Source organism: Lactuca virosa, chromosome 7 (genome assembly GCF_052849685.1).
Source record: "Lactuca virosa cultivar CGN04683 chromosome 7, Lactuca_virosa_CGN04683_v6, whole genome shotgun sequence".
In the NCBI taxonomy this organism is placed as follows: domain Eukaryota; kingdom Viridiplantae; phylum Streptophyta; class Magnoliopsida; order Asterales; family Asteraceae; genus Lactuca; species Lactuca virosa.
The window spans coordinates 177,895,657-177,918,696 of NC_136432.1; the positions used below are offsets into that span (position 1 = coordinate 177,895,657).

The 23,040-nt window shown below is 38.3% G+C and overlaps 1 pseudogene; it reads left to right on the forward strand.

Moving 5' to 3' along the window:
- Nucleotides 1-19,722: 19,722 nt before the first annotated feature.
- Nucleotides 19,723-22,775, forward strand: LOC145125374 (polyphenol oxidase I, chloroplastic-like; annotated as a pseudogene).
- The last annotated feature ends 265 nt before the right edge of the window (nucleotides 22,776-23,040 follow it).

Consider the following 23,040-nt stretch of genomic DNA (forward strand, 5'->3'; position numbering starts at 1 on the left):
GTGCAACTCCTTCTCCATTGACACATTTTTCTAAGATCCAAACCTCGGGTATGAATCTGAGTTCAACGGTGGCCGGTGAAAGCAGATCGGAAAATGTTTATATTGTGACGACGGTGGCGAAATTAGATCTTTTTGCCTTCTACTTTAGACCTGTAACCGATTAAACTAGATCTGACAATGAAAACGAAATCGGAAATGAGACGATAAGGAGGTGATTTCTACAAAGGTAGTTTCCGACGAGATGATTTTCCGGTGGAGGAAGATGAGAGGCAGCGGGAGCTTGTTCAGGAAGAGAAGATACGATCGAAGGTGGTTCGGGGTGGCGGTTCATGAAGATTAAATGTGGCGACGTGCTGGTGACAGCCAAGGATGGTGCGGCGGTCGACGGTGGTGGTCCGGCGACGGCTCGTGGCGGTCCGATAGTCTCAGTAGAACATCTAAGAGATGTAATATTATGAATGTGACAATTATAATATAGTGGTGGGTATGGTGATAGGATGGGGTGGGGTATTCTTTTCTAAATAATAATTATAAATGAATCGTTGAAAATTGTTTTCAAATGTTCGCATTTGAACAAACAATATATAAATATATATATATATATATATATATATATATATATATATATATATATATATATATATATATATATATATATATACTTACTGATATTATACTTCAGTACCCCAGACTATTCATAAATATTATTGATAGTCTAACAATTTAATTTCAGATGAGCTGAGTTCTTTAATCTATCATACTTCAGTTCGACACGATAATATAAGTGACTATATATGTTGGAGTCCCCATTTTCTCCATAAGGGCTCTTTTGGAGAGAAAATCTTGGGCTCCACATATATTTATATGGTATCAAAGTCACCCCTGTGGCTCAACACACTCTTGTCTATCTTCATTGAGCATTCGACTCTGAAGGGAGTGTTAATCTCTCTCATATCGGTGTGACAAGGTAATATAAGTTGTTATATACGTGGAGTTCCCCTTCTCCGTAAAGGCTTTTTTGGAGACACAATCTTAGTCTCCACATATATTTACAAGTTCAGTTTTGAAAACTGAATTTGAACATTCAACTTTAAGTCTTTGATTGCCTATTATTTAGCTAATCTGAACACCAGAAAGAAGAAAGCCTACCCTTATCAAAAGCGCAAGAATAAGAAAAAGAAGTAAGGAGTCATAAGATTTTTTTCGAAAATTGTTGAATGAACTATTATTAAGAGTTATTTATTTATTTTTTTTATTTTTGGAATAATGTAATAATAATGAACTTGACAACTCACTTAGGGCGTGTTTGCCACGACGCGTTTGAAAGCTTCTAACTTCTAGCGTTTGAGAGATTCTAGCTTCATTTTGAACAAAAAAACTATGTTTGATACTACAGACTTTTAGGGTTTAGTTTAAACAAAACATTCCAAATGTAAAACATATCTCACAAATCGTTTAACAAAACCCTAACGTCTAACTTTAGTATTTCTATTAACTTACAATTTTCCTGTTCCTGTTTTCAACCTGCTCTTTGATTTTGTAATGCAATTCAATATGGAACCTAAGAAACAAAGAACCAATAGAATTTCAATCACATTCTTTGTTCAATGAAATATAAGAACTTTGTAATGCAATTCAATATGGAACCTAGAAACAAAGAACCAATAGAATCTCAATCACATTTTTATGTTCAATCAAATATAAACACAAAGACGGATAAAACATATGGAAATAAAATATAAAATATGCATGAATATATATAATGTATGCAGGGATAAAAAAAATGCATTAAAAATATAAACCAATGCAAAAACACGCAGATAAATTTGAGTTGATTTATTTTCCAAAATCACGATTACTATAAAGAGACCCCACCGAAAACAAAAAAGTATAGAAATATCTTGTTTTAGATTTCAAGAAATGCACTTAGAGAAACAATTCTTAAGATAATTAATAATTAATTAGCTTTTCACGTTTTACGTTACCAGACATGTTTTTGATGTTTTATTAAAATCCACTTCTAAATTTGAAGTTAATTTGTACTAAGACCATCCACAATGGGAGTTGTAGGAGAGTTTAATAGAATAAATGTGAATATAATAAAGAGGAGAGAGAGTGTAGGGTTGAATGGTCATGAAACTATTCAATGGAATTGTAATGAAAATTTATGAATTTAAATGAATGTATACATTCTCTTTCCTACTTGGCATTTCATACAACTCTGCATGGGTTTAATCCATTGGAGATGACCTAATTCTCATGGCAAACAGCAACGCTTTTGTTCGAAAAAAAAAAATTTAACATCGCTTTTTTAAATGAATTAAAATGAAAAACAGTAATCAGTAAAAAAAGTATAAAAAAAGTGAGATCGAAGAAGAGAGTCGATCAACCTAAAAAAAATTAACAACAATGGCTTCTTTACTACCTCTTACCACCTTTGGACACACCACAAGAACACTGCCAGATTCAACCTCAAGCCGCCATTACAAGAACTATCACAAACAAACCCACCGCTTCAAATTCTCATGCAACGTCACACCATATGACAATGAGAAGCTACTCGTAGTTCGAGAAACCCAAAAACCGATTCTACCCAAAACATCATCACTCGACACCCTTAATGTTGATCGGAGGAACTTGCTCCTAGGACTCGGCGGCCTTTACAACACCGTCAACTTCAGCTCCCTTCCGGCGGCCATTGCCATCCCTATCACGACGCCTGACATCTCTACATGCGTGCCATCAACTGTGCAGAACGCCGTAAGAAGCACCGACTGTTGTCCGCCGGCGACCTCAACAACTCCAAAAGACTTTGTGTTCCCTAAAGACAAAGCAATCCGGATTAGACCAGCGGCACATAAAGCCACCTTCGAGTACATTGCCAAGTACAATCCAAGCGATGAAATATCTCCCAGATGACCACCCACATAGTTTCGTTGCACAGGCTAAAATTCATTGCGCATACTGCAACGGTGGTTACACTCAAATCGCGAGTGGTTTCCCTAATTTATAGCTCCAAGTTCACAACTCATGGCTCTTCTTTCCTTTCCATCGTTGGTACTTGTATTTCTACGAGAGAATCCTCAGGAAGTTAGTTAATGATCCTACTTTCGCTATACCTTACTGGAACTGGGATAATCCCGTTGTTAGTGTAATTCAGAAATTGTTATTAATTTAGTTTATGTCACGTGTTTGAGTTTTGAATAAACCAAAGCCATGTAGGCTGTAGAGTCCGGGTCTTATGCCACTAGGGGTAGTTGCAGTCTTTTTTAGCAATTTTTGAGTTTAAATAGCTTAGCAGTATGTACGTTGAGGGTATCACATCCCTATTTCAATTCAGTAAATAAAAGATTCCAGCTTTAAGCATTATGCTCTGTTTTTTCTTTGTTACTGTTTCATTACCACAGGCTTGTGAAAAGCCAACATTTGGTATCAGAGCTAACCTGGTACATGCCCAAGTATCAACCCCGAAAAGAAGGAATGACGGGCAGCATCAGCAATGGAAATGGTGACAAAGATGGGCAAATCACTCTGCACTACCCGATGTTGACAAGAAGAAATTACAGTGCATGGGCAATTAAGATGAGGGTCTTCATGATGACTCAAGGTGTGTGGGATGTTGTAGAACCCAGAACACCCAATACCCTTGTTGAAGCAAAGAAGGATAGCATGGACTTGGCTGCCATCTATCAGGGAATACCTAAGGATTTATTCATGACATTGGCGGAGAAGAAGACCGCTAAAGAAGCCTGGGAAGCTCTCAAAGTTATGTTTGTAGGGGCAGATAGAGTGAAGGTTGCCAGAATTCAAACACTCAAGGCTGAACTCGAAGCCATGAGCATGAAAGAGACGGAGAGTGTTGATGACTTCATCGGAAAAGTCATCAACACAATCAGCACATTACGAACCTTGGGAGACAAGGTAGAAGAATCTCAAATGGTGAAGAAGTTGCTCAGGCAGTGTCGTCCAAATTCCTTCAGATTGCCTCGACACTCGAGCAATTTGGAGATTTGGACTCAATGACCGTTGAAGAGGTGATCGGAAGACTCAAGGCATATGATGAACGTATGAAGAGTTCAGGTGAAAGTGATGATCGGAAACTCCTGTTGACTCACAAGGAATGGTCCGATAGAAACAAAAAGAAATCAGAAGGTGACTCAAAGCAAAGATCAAATCGAGGTGGACTTGGTGGTTCACGTGGCGGTCGTGGCAGAGGTAGAGGAAGAAACGGAGGAGGCCGTTGTGGTCGTGGTGGCAGAGGCGGATCACATCACTAAAAGGAGAGCAATTCTGGTGCATCGAGTAGTCATGATAAGAGTGACATTCAGTGCTATAACTGCCAAGAACATGGGCATTATGCATCAGAATGTAAGAACCCTCGAAAGGAACGAAGTCACGAGAATAACCTGGTCCAAGAACTTCATGATAACAAGCCTGCCCTGCTGCTGTCAACATACGAATATGAAAGCTTAGTGTTCTTGAATGAGGAAAATCTCAGTCCACAATTGAGAACCCATGGTAATTCAAAGAAGTCGTCCTGCACATGGTACCTAGATACAGGTGCTAGTAACCATATGAATGGAGCGATACAGGTGCTAGTAACCATATGAATGGAGACAAAACTAAATTCAGAAGTTTGAATGAATCAATTCATGGTTTCATGAAATTCGGGAATGAATCGAAAGTGAGAATTGAAGGAAAGGGCTCTATAGTTTTTAGATGCAAAGATGGAAGTCAACGAAGAATGAATGAAGTTTACTACATTCTTGATTTGTGTAGTAATATAATTAGTCTGGGTCAACTAGCCGAGGGTGGAGATGAAACAAAGATCAAAGATCCATTTTTATGGGTCAAAGACTCAAGGGGAAAGCTGTTGATGAAGGTCAGAAGGTCATCAAATCGTCTATACAAGATAGAGCTGCAGGAAACCGAGGGCATCTGTTTAACTCCTGAGATAGATAACCAGTCATGGTTATGGCACAAGAGAATGGGGCATGTAAACTTCAACTCAATAAAGTTGATGATTGATAAGAAGATGATCGAAGGTGTGTCACAAATAAAGATTCCCTCATAACCGTGTGAAGGCTGTTTGGTGGGAAAACAAGCAAGAGATCCATTTCCAGTTCAAACGAAATTCAAGGCAAACAAGAAGCTTGAGTTGATCTATGGTGATTTATGTGGTCCGGTTACTCCTCCAACACCCTCTGGTAATAGATATTTCATGTTGATGGTTGATAATTTTAGTAGAGTGATGTGGGTGTACTTGTTGAAGTCTAAAGATGAAGCTCTACAAGTGTTTAAGAACTTTAGAAGCAAGGTAGAGACTGAAGCAGGGGAGAATGTGAAAGTGTTCAAATTCGATCGTGGAGGAGAGTTCTTATCAAATGAATTCACAAAGTGCTGTGAAGAAAATGGGCTGGAGAGACAGTACACGTCTCCCTACTCTCCACAGAAAAATGGAGTAGTAGAGAGATGTAATCGGACTGTATTGGATATGGTGAGGTGCAACTTAAAGACAATGTCTATGCCAAATGCATTGTGGGGAGAAGCTGTATCATACTCTGTTTATGTCTTGAACAGAGCTCACACAAAAGCCTTGAAGGATATGACTCCCTATGAAGCATGGTCTGGGAGAAAGCCACATATAGCGCATCTCATGGTGTTCGGTTGCGTAGCCCACATGAAAATTGTCAAAGGTCATTTGAAGAAACTAGAAGATAGAAGTATGCCCCTGGTTCATCTTGGAATTAAAAAAGGTTCGAAAGCATACAGGCTTCTGGACCCAGATTCAGGGAAAGTTTACGTGAGTCGAGATGTCGTATTCGAAGAAAATCGAAATTGGCTGAGGGAGAAAAGTCAAAAGATCAAAGCGACACCAGGAGTATTGTTTACAGTCGAAGGTTTTGAACTTGATGGTGATGTTTATAATGACGACGGGGAATGGATTTCGGATACTCCAGATCAGCGAATCGGGTCATCATCGTCTAATTGGGCCGACAGTGTGCAGTCCAATGTATCGGGTCAATCACAAACAAGCCCACCGGGTAGTCCGATACCGTCAAATACCCCAGTCGCACAACATTCTCCCTTTACAATCACTCCATCGACTCAATCAGCGACTCCGAGCACCGCTTCTAGCTCAACGGGTGGTGGTGCTCCAAAACGATACAGGCTACCAACAGACTTGTATGAAAGCACCGATGAAATTCATATACCCCCTGAAGAACTAATGCTGATTCGAAACTATGAAGAACCCACATCGTACCAGGAGGCTAGTAGGAAAAAGGAATGGCGAGATGCAATGGATGCAGAATTAGCATCGATCGAAAGAAACAACACATGGAGTCTGGTCGATCTTCCAAAGAATCGTAAGGCTATTGGCTTGAAGTGGGTCTTCAAATTGAAAAAGGATCCAAGTGGAAAAGTTGTCAAGCACAAAGCCAGGATTGTTGCGAAGGGGTACGTCCAAAGGCATGGGATCGATTATTGTGAGGTATTTGCCCCAGTGGCCAGAATCGACACAATTCGCCTCATCCTAGCCCTAGCAAGTTCAAATGGTTGGAAGGTTCACCATCTGGATGTCAAATCGGCATTCTTAAATGGAAGCCTAGAAGAGGAGGTTTACGTTAGTCAACCTGATGGCTATCAGAAGAAAGGCCAAGCTCACAAGGTGTATAAGCTATCCAAAGCCCTTTACGGGCTCAAACAAGCTCCTAGGGCTTGGAATGCTTGCCTGGATCGACATCTAAAGAACATTGGCTTCACAAGGTGTGCCCATGAGTACTCAGTCTACACCAAGAGGTATGAAGGGAATACTTTAATTGTAGGAGTGTATGTAGATGACCTGCTTGTGACAGGAAGCTGCCCTAAAAGTGTCCAAATGTTCAAAAAGGACATGAATACCAAGTTTGAAATGAGTGACTTGGGCCTCTTGACTCATTACTTGGGAATTGAAGTGAACCAAAAAGGAGATGGGATTACCCTGAAACAGGAGTCATATGCCAAAAACTTGCTTATCAAAACAGGTATGCAAGATTGTAATCCCACAAAGACCCCTATGGAACACAAGCTCAAGTTCCGGAAAGAAGATTAATCTAAATTGGTGAACCCCACAGAGTATCGAAGTATAGTTGGTGGGCTGAGGTATTTAACTCATACCAGGCCAGATATAACCTTTGCTATGGGAATTGTAAGTCGATTCATGGAGAAGCCAACTGTGAATCACTTACAAGCAGTAAAGGGTATTTTAAGGTATATAAAGGGCACCCTGGATTTTGGCTTGAAGTACTTAAAAGGAGAGGGACCAGTCACACTAAAAGGGTATACAGACAGTGACTTAGCAAATGATGTCAATAATCGGAAGAGCACTGGTGGCATGGCATTCTATATGAATGTAAATCTGATCACGTGGGCATCACAGAAGCAAAGATGTGTGGCTCTCTCCACTTGTGAAGCTGAATTCATGGCTGCAACAATGGCAGCCTGTCAAGGGATTTGGCTAAGGAGACTACCAAATCAGCACTCGATTTGATGAAGAACCCAGTCTTCCATGGCAGAAGCAAGCATATATACATTGGCTTCCATTTCATCCGGGACTATATTGAAAATGGTGATATTTTTGTCACCCATGTCTGTAGCAAGGAGCAAAAGGCTGATGCCTTAACCAAATCATTGGGAAGATTGAAGTTTGAGGAGATGCGAAGTCTCCTTGGAGTAGTGAAGGTATGATTTCTGAATTAAGGAGGAAAATGTTAGTGTAATTCAGAAATTGTTATTAATTTAGTTTATGTCACGTGTTTGAGTTTTAAATAAATCAAAGCCATGTAGGATGTAGAGTCCGGGTCTTATGCCACTAGGGGTAGTTGCAGTCTTTTTTAGCAATTTTTGAGTTTAAATAGCTTAGCAGTATGTACGTTGAGGGTATCACCTCCCTATTTCAATTCAGTAAATAAAAGCTTCCAGCTTTCAGAATTGTGCTCTGTTTTTGCTTTGTTACTGTTTCATTGCCACAGGCTTGTGAAAAGCCAACACCCGCCGGAATGACTCTTCCGAAATTCTTGGAAGAAGGACTTACATGTGACCATAACCGTGATCAAAACCATTTACCGCCAACAATTGTCGACCTCAACTACAGTGGTTCAGATAAGCCGGTGACACAGTAAGCACAAATCTAACTTTAATGCATAAACAAATGATCAGCAAAGCCGGTGACACAGTAAGCTTCTTTGGTGGCGTGTATCGGGTTGGGGATGATCCATCTGGAAATGGTGGCCCAGTTTCCGGCTCAATAGAGGCTGGTTATCATATGACGGTGCACATAAGGGTGGGCGATCCAAGAATGAAGGAGAGGGAGGACATGGGGACCTTTTACTCTGTGGGGTATGACCCTACGTTCTACACCCACCATGCCAATATCGATCGTATGTGGAAGGTTTGGAAGGATTTGGGCATCAAAGGACACACACTGAACCTAGTGACTCCAACTGGCTTAACGCATCATACCTGTTTTACGATGAAAACCAAGAGCTTGTACGTGTCTACAACAAAGACTGTGTCCGTTTGGAAAAGCTAAAATACGATTACCAATACTCCCCACTTCTCTGGGAAAATGCGCGATCCATTCCACCACTCGTTTCATTTAACATGAAGGATGTTGAAACGGTTAAGCAAGTGCCCGACGTGAAGTTCCCATTGAAGCTAGACAAGATAACGAAGGTGCCGGTGAAGAGGCCAGCCAATAACCGAAGTGAAAAAAACAAGAAGAAAGCAAACGATCTGTTGTTGATTGAAGGAATCAAGTTTAATAGCGACATGTTCGTTAAGTTTGATGTGCTTGTGAATGTCCAAAATAATGTCAGCGCAATATCTCCAGAAGATAGTGAGTTTGCAGGTAGTTTCGCGCAGTTGCCCCATAACCATAGGGACGACATGTTAATGACTAGCGGGGCAAGGTTTGGGTTGACGGAGCTTTTGGAGGACATTCATGCGGAGGATGATGAGTTTATTTTGGTGACTTTGGTCCCAAAGGTATGGTTTGACGATGTGACGAAATCAAAGTGGAGTTGGTTCCTATTATTTAAACAACTATGTAAACGTTTAAATTTTAAGTAATCGTATGCCATGCATAGCATTACATGCATGGCCGTGGCTTCTATATTTTTATAACAATAAGTTGATTGTATCCTTTTTCTGGGAATTAATCGAGTGAACTAAAATAAAATCTTTTGCTTCTTCCAATGAAATTTTTTTGGCTTTAACGAATTACCGACCAACGCGTGGATGTTTACGGAAACTAAGCTAATACGCCAACTATAAAGTTTCAAATATATGTTGTTTACATATAAAAATCGTTAACTTTCATATAATAATTTATTATAGTATAAAACATTGTATATCTTGAAATATATAATAAGGTATAAATCTATTCCAATATTAATCAATGACTTCTGTCCTTATGTTATTCATAAATAAAATTAAATAGAATATATATGGTTTAATGTTATTTATAGTTGTAATTGTATAAATAGATTTTTAAAAAAAGTATTTGATTAAAACATAAACATTGGTTTCTTTTTAAAGATAACAACATACTCTTTTATATAATGCTACTTTTAATTATTATTGTTGTAAGTTATTTGTAAACTATTTATTTAGAAATTATTAATGTTTATAAAAATTGTTTTAAGAAATATTTTAATTAGTTTTGAATTATAATTTATGTTTTACATTTAACACTATAATTTATAGATTATAATTTATATTTTTTTGGTGGACGTTGTTTGATAGCAACATCAGAGTACGTATTTAGGGATTTACACCATTATTATCTGTTTTAAAAAACTTGTAATAATTTTGAACTACAAATATAAAGTGTTATTGTTTTATGGAATAAAGATTAGAGACTAAAATATTTCTCTTTTTAAACGTTGCAGCTATTTTTTCTATAATAATAAATAAAATATATGTTATTGTCTTCTTTTTTTTATCATGTAATACACATGCATTATTAAAAATCTAACATAATGATCCTTTGATTATTTTTGTAATGTAGAAGCAACTCTAATTTATTACTGGGATTCTCTTTTTAACAGTATTAAAATCTACATGAGTATATTCACCATACCATTTTGTTTGTTCAACTGAAGAAATATTGGAACTAATAGCTTCAATTCATCTTAATATTCTTCGCCTGTTTAAGTTTCAAGCAATTAATTACTAGAAATTATGTTTTTGCTTATGAAGAGGCAGTCAAACTAATTTAGGAAGATCCCAACTAATTTGGTCAGGCCGATTTCATTACCAGTTCTAACAATAGGAATTTCATCCAAAAGTTGTTGTGCATAAACCACAATGCAAAATATCACTTGGATTAATTCATAAATGAAAATCATACATGATTTTTGGATTTATCTGCAATTACTTAATTAAAACTAAGTTAAAGAAATTCAATAAGAACCAGAGAAAATGGGGTTTGATCAAAATAAACTAAAGAATACATCTTCTATTTTTCTTCCCAACTCCACATTTTCAGCTCTAAGTTCTTCATGAACACTTTCCATGGCTTTTATTTTTTGTTTAATAAAAAAAAATGTGACTATTGCATACCCTTAACACCCAATGTAAAGGTCGAGAGAAAATATGAGGCAGCCAAATAAAATAACGGAAGGTCTAGAGAAAATATGGGGAAAACAAATAAAATAAGGGAGAAATGAAAAGAAGCCATCAAGATACATATCAAAATTCCATTCTCTTGATGAGAACCATCATCACACTTCATATGGCAGGAGAATGATGATTTATAATATGTAAAGAATGGGATTTAAAGCAAACCTGTCTACAGACAAAAATAACACCAGAAGCAATACCATTGGTAAGCTTGCAGGTACACCTGATAACCATAGTTGTAACATTTCAAAAATCATAATAATTTTTTTTTTCATTTTAAATAAGTCAAAACTACTCATATTCATTATTCCAAAAACAATCAGAGTCAATGTATTCTCAAAACATCAGAGTAATTTGTAAACATTCAGAGCGGAATAAATCTCTGGAGGATGCAGTACGACCAATCTGGGCCCTTCCTTTTGAAAACAGAAGTACGTGAAACCATAAACATAAAACCGTAAGCATAAAGTTTAGTGAGTTCCCCAAAATACTCCACACAATAAACATATACAAACATGCATGTTGGGTCCACAATTATTGGACTGGATTACCCTTGGGTCCACAGGCATCGGACTGGATTACCCCTGAGCGCACAACATAAGTCTGGATTGTCCTCATAGCCCACAACCTATGTCTGGATTGCACTCCCGACCCTCAGCTTCTGTCTGGATTGCTCCTGGGTTTGTTGGCGTACAACACGAAGCCGTACCAGCTCAACCCAACCACAATATGTCGACATATGCAACAGATAAACATATAACCAACAAACAGATAATTAGGACGATCTACCAATCTAACAAATTACTACAGCATAACAACATCCTATATACCAGGATACATCATACAACTTAGTGGGTCCGCATTGGTGCCTTCGACCCACGGGTACAGTGAGGAAAACTCACCTCGATCGGTAATGGATAGATCTCAAACATGAGCAGTTGGTGCTAACGTCTCTCCCACTAAACATATCCAAGACCAAACCCTAATTAGAAATTAAAGTAATATCCCACTTAATAGGTCCAAAAGTCAATGTTAATACCCATTTGGGCAAAAGACCATTTTCCCTTCCAACTCCTCAACTCCTTACAGTTGACCAATGGTCAAACTGGTCAAAAAGTCAACGGTTAAAGCCAGTTGACTTAAGTCCTGCGTATTGGTTTTTCATGCGTACTGAGAGTACGCCCTGCGTACTTGCCCTATTAAGCCATTCCCTATTTTTAGCTCTTAATCTATAAATATCAATCATCCATTTCTCATATCTGGACCTAATATACGTCTAGAGTGATAAAGTTCCTAAGTTTATGCATTTGCATGGCTTAAAAGAGGACAATACTAGATCCCAAGTCCAAAACACACTCCATTCCCAAATAGTCATGCTTGGGAGGATAGGAGTGACCAAGCTCCCATTTGTATCACTTTACAAGCTCTAAAATGCTAGATCATGCCACTCATGAGGCATATAGTAGCTCATACTCACTATATTGAAAATCAAGGGACAAAAAGCTCATAAAACCGATAACAAGCTACATTTATCTAATGAATCATTAAGGTTCAAGATTTATACCTCCTGGAGGATGTTGAAGAAGAGTAGAGTCTGGATCTACAAGCTTTGGACTCCCCAAGCACACCTCCAACGATCTCCTTCTTCTCAAAATATACAAGGAACAATCAAAATGCTTCAAAATCCTTACAAGATGGCTATGGTTTCAAGTTGTAGGCTCAAGAGGATGGAGGTTGATGATAAGAAGGACCACAAGGGGTTAGAGTCCTTAAATAGGGCTCAAAACCCCGAAATTAGGATTTTTACTCTATGCAGTTATTCCCTACGTAACATAAGTTACACCCTGCATAACTCACTAGAAACACACCCCCACTACTCCCTACGTAGTAGGGATGAAAGTGGGTCCAAACCCAACCCTGATGGACCCGAACCCGAAAAATCCATAATCAGTTAACAGGATTTTGTAGGACCTGGAAACCGGACCGATATATAGGAACTAATTCCGGTTCGGTTCCGGTTAAGGTACCTGGTAAAGTGAGTCTAGAACTGGAAAACCTGGAAACATCAACTGGGTTGTAACATCCCAAAAATTCGAGACAAAAATTTCATTTTTTTAATTCATTTCAGAACATTTAGTAATCATGTCAAAACAACCAAAAATGTATCACATTGAAATAATATCAGAGTACAAATCCTAAAATCACATAACGCGGAAAACATGGTTGGATGTAGTGCGATCAAGTCGGGCCCTTCCTTTTCGAGCTGGAGGTACCTGCAACATAAACTGAAAACTGTAAGCACAAAGCTTAGTGAGCTCCCCGAAAATACCCCATACCATATATATATATATATATATATATATATATATATATATATATATATATATATATATATATATATATATATATATATATACAGACACACACATATATACATATATAACAGTCAAGCATAACTTGGTATATTTCAACCCCTTCGGCCACTTTCAGTCGGTATTGGGTCTATTTCAACCCCTTCAGTCTATTTCAGTCGGTATTTGGTCTATTTCAACCACTTCGATCTCTTTCAATCAGTATCGGGTCTATTTTACCCCTAAAGCTAGCATATAATCATAATAGTAAGAGTCACATAGACATGAAGCATCTACAGGCATAATAGACAATTGTCACGAAGACAATCATAATCCTACAAACATAATCTAGTGGGCTGACATTGGTGCCTTCGACCCATGAGTACAGTGGAGGAAACTCACTTCTCGATCGATAATCAACTACTGTTGCTCTCACGGTCATCTACATCAATGCTACACCACACCTAGATAATCATACAAGGCAAACCTTTAGTCTACCCTTCAAAACCAAGAGTTGACCAAAAGTCAACTCTGATCAAAAGTCAACGCCTAAGGTCGGTCAACATTCCCATCAGCTCACCCTTACGTCGTGAACTGTTCTCTGGTCACGTCGTGAGATTGGACTCGACCCGACCCCAATCAGTAGGAATGAGCAGAGGAACCGACCCGGCTGGAACCAGCCTGGGAACCGAAGTCGGCTGAAATTAAGAACCGAACCGGACCTCCGGTTCTATCGGTTCCCGGTTCTAATCGGTTCTTGCTGTGTCTTCAATGTTGGAACCGGTCATCGAGAAATAGCAACATACGGTTCCGGTTTTTGCCGATTCTACTGGGTCCGGTTCTACAGGTTCCGGTTCCTACCAGTTCCCAGTTCCAAAAATACACAAAAATATCGTCCCAGTCCCGGCCCGCCCGGTTCCATCAGGTTCCAGTTCCGGTACCGGTTCCCCGATCCAAATGCTCATCCCTACCAATCAGCGACTCGACTCAGTCATAAGTCATCCAACCAAAATCCTCAGATCGGGAAACCTCTTTTCTCACGTCATGGGATTCCCATTTCTCACATCGCGAGATTCCCATTTCTCACGTCGTGAGATCCGTTCTGACCAACTTTGAGCATTAAGCTCGTAATCCTTTAAGACATTCTATGGGACCTTCTAGAGGACCTTCCTCGACCCTAAGGACTATAAAAATCGTAGCTTTTCAGTCACGAATGTCCAATACATGACTTAGATACTAATTAGGTCAAAAGAAAGGTAACAACATCAAGACTCATGCTTGGAGTCTAAAACCAACACCAAAACACAGATCCAAAGCCTCATATATACAAAAGATGTCTCAATGATCCATAAAGTTGCCAACTTTATGGATCCCATGCATGATACACCGCCTAAACATGCAAGGACAGCTCCCAAATTCTAGATCAAGTATGCAAGAGGCAAAAGGTAAGAGCTATATGATTTATAGAGGTCCAAAAGCTTAGCAAGACCAAGAGATAGAAGCTAGATTGCCAAAATGAAGCACCACAAGAGTCGCCTTCCACTTCAATGAACCAAAAACCACCAAATGAGCTCTTCAAGGTCACCAACAATGGCCAAACGTCCCAAGGAGATCGAATCTAGGGTTCTCAGGAGGCTAGAGAGTGAGAGAGGTTGAGGATGGGCAACCCTAGCTCTCTCATTCCATTAAATACTCGAAAATTAGGTTTTTGTGTCATCAGGCCTTGCTCACATAGTGAGGCCTCATGCTCACGTCGTGCGGGTCAAATGGTCACTTATGTCGTGACCACTATGGCTCACATCGTGAGACCTCCTCCCAAAATGCAAGAATTCAGTAGTTTAAGTACCTCAAGGATTCCGATGCTACAAGTCTCCCCCACTTGAATCATACTTCATCCTCGAAGTCCGCTGTTGCAAATAACTCTGGATAATGTTCTCTCATCTCATCCTCAGGCTCCCATGTCCATTTCAAACCCTTCCGGTGCTGCCACTGCACCTTCACCAAACCCACGACCTTGTTCCTCAAGTCCTTCTTCTTCCGATCAAGGATCGCTACCAGTATCTCAATATAATTCAGGAGATCATCCATCTGGGTTTACTCCAATGGAACCACCGCGGAATCATCAACCAAACATTTCTACATTTGAGAGACGTGAAACGTGTTATTGATCTGACTAAGCTCTTCAGGTAGATCCAGCGATAAGCAACCCTTCCCGCTCGGGCCAAAACCCTTAAAGGACCGATATACTTGGGGCCTAACTTGCCCCTCTTCATGAATCGGATGACACCTGTCCAAGGTTAGTGTGTATCTTTTGAACACTCTTGCACATCCGAAAATACAACATTTCTCTGGAGAATTTGGAGCACTTTGAAGGCCAAGAACCCTCAAGAACTTCATCATTTTGCTTTTGAATCTTGTAGAATGTTTGGTAGAATCTTTTCTTACTTTGTTTTCTTGTGTTTAGCCATGTTTGGCTAAACCAAATTTGGTTGACTTTGGTGAAATCCTTTGACTAGTTGTTGAATGTTGAAGACTCCATGAACTTGTTCTTGAATCTTTATGGGAATGTTTTGTGTTTTAACATATTATAACTACTTGTATGTTTTTATTCATGAGTTTAAATGTGTTTGTGGTGATTAGTTGGTTAATTTCTTGATTAAGTAAAGGAACTTCAAATTAGCAAGCAACAAATGATTTTTTGTGTTAGTTTTGCTTCACACAATCATAAAAACATTTTCTCCAACATGGTAGTGAAAGCATTTGACTCCTTTTGGATTTGGTGATTTTTTGGTTCTTAATGCTGGTTGACTTTCACTAATTACATGCTTAATGAAAATTGTGACTTTGACTAAGGAAATTGTTATGAGCTTCTCTAACCATTTTAATAACTAAGAAAAGTCTAGGTAATCTCAAGCTACTTGGATTACTATAGCCAAATTAAGGATTTAAAACAAGTATTGTACCATTGGATTCTAATGATATGTTCATCAAAAGTCAAAGTGAGGAAACCTTAAGTCAACCATCCTTCCCTTATTGATTTTACATCAAACCCTTGTTTTTTTTGAAATTGTCTATTTAAATTAGTTTAATTCTAGTTTATTTCAATTGTTTCAAAAGACCAACCCCCCCCCCACCCCCATTTTTAATTTATTATTATTTTACAAGTACTTTTACAAAGAGATTTTCATAGAGATATAAAATTTGAACCAATCTCCATGGATATGATCCCTTTACCACTATACACTATTTTAGTGTGTAATATTTAGGGTATTTATTTTATTGGCCTCGACAACCACCAGTGGGCCGAAGGAACCAATGCTGACCGACTAGTTGATGATGTAGTGTGATGATTGTCTTTGTTACAATTGTCTTTGTTACAATTGTCATTTATGCTTGTATTTGCTTAATGACTCATTGACTTTTGTTATGATATTATGTGGTAGTCGTAGGGGGTGAAATAGACCTGGTATCCGGTTGAAATAGACCGAAGGGGATTGCAAGCACCAATATATGCTTGACAGAATCCGTTTGAAATAGACCAAAGGGGATTATAGGCACCCATATATGCTTGATAGTATCGGTTGAAATCGACGGAAGGGGTAGGCCAGCACCCATATATGCTTGGTTGTATGTTTGTTTAGTATGTGGTATATTGGGGGAACTCACTAAGTTTTGTGTTTACAGTGTTAAGTTTATGTTTCAGGTACTTCCAGTTCGAAAGGGAAGGGCCCGACCTAATCGCACCGCATCACCCTATGGTTTCCGCATCTAGAGATTTTGGGAATTTGTACTCTGATAACATGTTACGATGATACTCTTTTGACTATTTTGATATTAGTGTTTTATGATTTGAATGAAATTAAAAACAAAAATTTTATCTGTATTTTTGGATCGTTAAAACTAACATCCTACACACTATAGTGAGAAGACTCACCTGGAAGACATAGCCAACAACTAACAGCTCTCACAGCAAAAGAATAGGGTGATACACACCTCCTAATAAACCATTAAAGGTAAACCCTTAGTGTACCTTCTAAAACTAGACAATTGGCCTAAAGTATGCCTAGGTGAATAAGTCAACAATCAACATCACCATAAGCTAACCTTCACGTCGTGAGCAGCCCTGTTATGTCATGATGATCAAACCATCACGCCGTGACATAATCAGTCCAAAACAACTGGGAAAAATTATCGTAGCATCGTGACCACCATATAGTCACGTTGTGACTACAACATAATGGGATAACTTAATGCATTCAACCCTTAATCCCTTAAGCCATCCATTCCAATTTTCCATAGGGCGCTTTTACTCTAAAATCACTATAAAAACCGATGCTTTATAGAAATACATGTCCAATCTATGTCTAGATCTATTATTAGGTTAAAATGATAACAAAAAAATGGAACCACAGTCACATGAATGTCTTCAAAACTTAGCCAAACATCATATCCAACCTATATAACACTTAAGGGACCTCAAGGACCCAAAAAGTTACTAACTTTATGGAATCCTACCATTCCAACTTGCTCAAACTTGAAAATAAAGGGAAAAGAACTAAGATCTAGCAACCTAGAACAATAAATTTAGATCTTGAACAATTACAATGGTTCACCCAAAAGATTCCCAAACTTGCCATGATGCATACAACACTACCAAAGCCTGCTTCATCCTTCAAAAGCAACCAAAAGCACCAAAAATAAGCTCACAAATGAAGATGAGGGTATTATGGTTTGCTTCAAGGTTCTAGAGGGTGATGGAGGGTGGAAATGGAAGCTAAATCCGAGATTAGAGGCTTAAATACGAAGGAAACCCTAAAAGATCATGGGCTTGTGTCGCAGCTATAGTCACATCGTGACCATACTCATGTCACGTCATGACATCCATCTAGAACATGTTCTTACTTTGCCCGTCACGTTGTGACCACCCTATGGTCACGTCGAGGCACATGATTTTTTTTCTTCCAAAAACCATGCATTTGACTCTTTTATGCTCTACACTGATTCAATTTGGAAGACGAGTGTTACACAAGGGTAAATTTGCCATATAAATAGACTTAGCAGTAATATCACACTAGCACACAAGTAATTTAATAGTGCAAGTGGTTTTTCTTTTTGATGCGGTCCCTTCAAAAAACTGCCTTATTAAATATTTATAGCATCAAAAAAATGAAAGAATCGCACTATAAAATAGCTTTGTTAGTGCATTTTCCCAAAATCGCACCATTAAAACATTTTTTTGATGCGGTTTCCCAAAAACGCACCAAAAAATCATGTAGAAACCGCCCCAAAAAATAATTACAATAGCACCAAAAAAATTTCGCACTAAAAAACATTGAACCACACCAAAAAACAATTCGCACTAAAAAAATATTGAACCGCACCATTAATCTTTCCTCCAAAAATTTCATTCGAATTTTTCATTTCGCGCTAGATCCCTCCAAATTTCGTTCAAAATTTTCATGTTTTTCAAAATTTTCATTCAATCTTTCCTCTTTTATATAAAGTTGGAGATGCAACATCTTCTCATAATTATAGATTTATCGATTCTGTGCTTGAAAACGTATGTGAGGTATGTCTATTATTTATCTTTTTTTCATTAACGGCATTTGTGCCTCATTTTTTCTCTTATTAATTGTAAATGGATGTCCTATTTTAAGTTTTAATGATGTTTTATTGTTTTGAATCTCTGCAGATGCCTCTTCTTCCGTGATATATCTCCAAAAAGGATCCAAAGACTTATGATGTTTGATTCAGTGACTTTTAATCAACGGGTACGGAGCTAGTTTTTGCAGAGTGGGTTTTAAGATGTTGAAAAAGAAATTGAAAACAACATCGATGAAATGTGATTTCTCAAGAAGAGATTTTTAATTGGTAGAGAAAAAGAAATTGCAGAAATTGAAACCATCCCTTTTGGAGAAAAAGAAATTACGATTAAACCTTTGATTGAAAAACACTCACCAAACATACCTAAATACAAGAAAATAAAGCTTCATAAGCAGCGTGGTGTGCATCAATGACGAACCTATTAATTGGTGCGGTTTTAGCTACCTATATATTGAGGCGGGTTTGGCTATTTTTTTGTGCAATTTTAGCTATTTTTTGAGGCAGTTTTGGCTATATTTTTGTGCGATTTTAGCTATTTTTGAGGCGGTTTTGACTATTTTTTGGTGCGGTTTTGGAACCGCACCATTAAATAAGGGTATCTTTTTATGCGATATTTTTTGGTGCGGTGCAATACCCACATCAATTAATCATTTTAACCGCATCAACAAATGTTTTCTGTACTAGTGTCATTAAGTTGAATAGTCAAAGCACCAAAAGTTAGAAGAAAATATTTCATGGACTATGAAGGTTAAATTTGAGAAAAGTGGACCTAATTGGGAAAAACTACCTAACCACAGGCACAAAAGTTATAATTAAATGTAAATAATAATTTAATATAAATTATAATAGAAACAAGTAAAAGAAAACGTGGCTCTGATAATATTGACCATAAATTATTCTTGAAAACAAAGCATTTAACAAAAAGCTGCAATAGTTTTGTTTCGAATATTTAAGGATGGTTGTCAGATGCAGGAGTGTATAATATATATATATATATATATATATATATATATATATATATATATATATATATATATATATATATATATATATATATATATATATATATAAAGCTCGATGAAGTGAGTGAAGTACCCCCAAAAACAATGTTTTCTTTCCAAACTTTTGCAACCTTCACTTCCATCACCACCAGAACACTACCAAATTCCACCTCTGATCGCCGCTACAACAGTTACCCCAAACAAATCCACCGCCTTCAAATCTCATGCAACGTCGCACCAGATGACAAAGAGAAGTTAGTCGTAATCCCAGAAACCCAAAAACTTATTATGCCAAAATCATCTCTCGACACACTAAATGTAGATCGGAGGAACATGCTCCTCGGGCTCGGTGGCCTTTACACCACCGTCAACTTCACCTCCCTTCCTGCAGCCTTTGCTGTGCCTATCACGACCCCCAACTTCTCCACATGCGTGACCTCAAATTTAGGTTTCCAGGACCAAATAAGGCAGTCAGAAGCAGAGCATGTTGTCCACCGGCGCCACCGACGTCAACAGCCCCCAAAGACTTTGTGTTCCCTAAAGACCAAGTGATCCGGATTAGACCAGCGGCACATAGAACCACCCCCGAGTACGTTGCCAAGTACAAAGCAGCAATCCAAGCGATGAGAGATCTCCCAGATGAACACCCACACAGTTTCGTTGCACAAGCAAAAATTCATTGTGCTTACTGCAACGGTGGTTACACTCAAATCACGAGTGGTTTTCCAGATAAGGAACTCCAGATTCACAACTCATGGCTCTTCTTTCCTTTCCATCGTTGGTACTTGTATTTCTACGAGAGAATCCTCGGGAAGTTAATCGATGATCCCACTTTCGCTTTACCTTACTGGAACTGGGACCATCCCAACGGAATGACGTTTCCGGCATTTTTGGAAGACGATTCTGCCTTCGACGCTTACCGTAATCGAAAGCACTTACCACCAGCACTTGTCGACCTCAACTAGAGTGGCTCAGATAGACACGCTCCTTGTATTCGACAGATAACTAGCAATATGACTTTAATGTATAAGCAAATGATCAGCAACGCCGGTGACACAACAAGCTTCTTTGGTGGCGAGTATCGGGCTGGCGACGACGCGTATAGAAATGGTGACCCATCGGTCGGGTCAATAGAGGCTGGTTGTCACACTGCGGTGCATAGATGGATGGGTGACCCAGGAATACCGAACAACGAGGACATGGGGAACTTCTACTCTGCGGGGTACACTAGTACAGAAAGCATTTGTTGATGCGGTTAAAATGATTAATTGATGCGGGTATTGAACCGCACTAAAAAAATATCGCATCAAAAAATAGCCTTATTTAATGGTGCGGTTCTAAAACCGCACCAAAAAATAGCCAAAACCGCACCAATAAATAGACAAAATCGCACCAAAAAATAGCCAAAACCGCCTCAAAAAATAGCCAAAATCGCACTAAAAAATAGCCAAAATTGCCTCAAAAAATACATAGCTAAAACCGAACCAGGTTCGCCATTGATGCACACCACGCTACTTATGAAGCTTCATTTTCTTGTATTTAGGTATGTTTGGTGAGTGTTTTTCAATCAAATGTTCAATCGCAATTTCCATTTATCAAAAAAGGTGGTTTCAGTCTCTTCAATTTATTTTTCTCTAACAGTTAAAAATCTTTTTTTGGGAAATTACATTTCATCGATGTTCTTTCCAATTTCTTTTTCAACATCATCTTAAAACTCATTCTGCAAAAACTAGCTTCATACCAAAGTCACTTAAGCAAACATCATAAGTCTTTGGATCCTTTTTTGGAGATATATGACGGAAGAAAAGGCATCTGCAAAGATTCAGAACAAAAAAACATCGTTAAAACTTAAAATAGGACATCCGTTTATAATTAATAAGATAAAAATGGAGTCACAAATCCATTAATGAAAGGAAAATAAATAATGGACATACCTCACATGCGTTTTCAAGCATTAAATCGAAAAATCTATAATTATGAGAAGATGTTGCCTCTCCAACGTTATATAAAAGAGGGAAGATTGAATGAAAATTTTGAAAAACATGAAAATTTTGAATGAAATTTGGAGGGATCTAGCGCGAAATGAAATATTCGAATGAAATTTTTAAAGGAAAGATTAATGATGCGGTTCAATATTTTTTAGTGCGAATTGTTTTTTGGTGCGGTTCAATGTTTTTTAGTGCGAATTATTTTTAATGCGGTTGTAATTGTTTTTTAGGGCGGTTTCCACATGATTTTTTGGTGCGATTTCGGGAAACCGTATCAAAAAATGCTTTAATGGTGCGATTTTGGGAAACCGCACTAACAAAGCTATTTTATGGTGCAATTCTTTTATTTTTTGATGCTGTAGGTATTTAATAAGACGGTTTTTTTGAAGGGACCGCATCAAAAAATAAAAACCACTCGCACTATTAAATGACTTGTGTACTAGTGGTATAACCCAGCGTTCTACATCCACCATGCCAATGTCGACCGGATGTGGAAACTATGGAAGGATATGGGCATCAAAGGACACTCTGAACCTACACATCGGGATTGGCGTAACGCATCGTACGTGTTTTATGATGAAAACCAACAGCTTGTTCGTGTCTACAACAAAGATTGCGTCAGTTTGGAAAAGCTAAAATACGATTATGAATACTCCCCATCCCTCTGGAAAATAAGCCGATCCAATATACGTCGTACCCTTCCCCAACCAATTCCATATAACATGAAATCTGCTGAAACGGTTAAACAACTGCCAGACGTGAAGTTCCCCTTGAAGCTAGACAAGATAACGAAGGTAGTAGTGAAGAGGCCAGCCAAAAGCAGAAGTCATGAAGACAAGGAAAAAGCAAATGAGCTGTTGTTGATTAAAGGAATCAAGTTTAAAAGCGACAAGTTCATTAAGTTTGATGTGTTTGTGAATGCCCAAGATGATGTCAGCGCAAGTTTTGAAGAAGAGAGTGAGTTTGCAGGTAGTTTTGCGCAGTTGCCACATAACCATGGTGACGACATGTTAATGAAGAGTGGCATAAGGTTTGGGTTAACCGAGCTTTCGGAGGAAATGGAAGCGGAGGATGATGAGTTTATTTTGGTGACTTTGGTGCCAAAGGTGTGGTTTGAGGAAGTGACCATTGACGAAATCAAGGTGGAGTTGGTTCCTATTATCTGAAGGTATTAGATTTTTTAACTACTCGTAGCCCATGCATTGCATGGCATCTGCTGTTGGAACATGCTCTGCACAAGATCAAACATGCAATAATATTCACAGCAAAAGAAACACATGCAATCTCAAAGGGTGGGACAATTTTCTGTGCATTACTCATTCATGGAAAACAGAAAATACATACACGTCCCACTACAAAATAGAAGATAAACCCTACTCTACTTATACTATTTAATTAACATGCTAAGAAGAAGGAAAACTATTAGCTAAA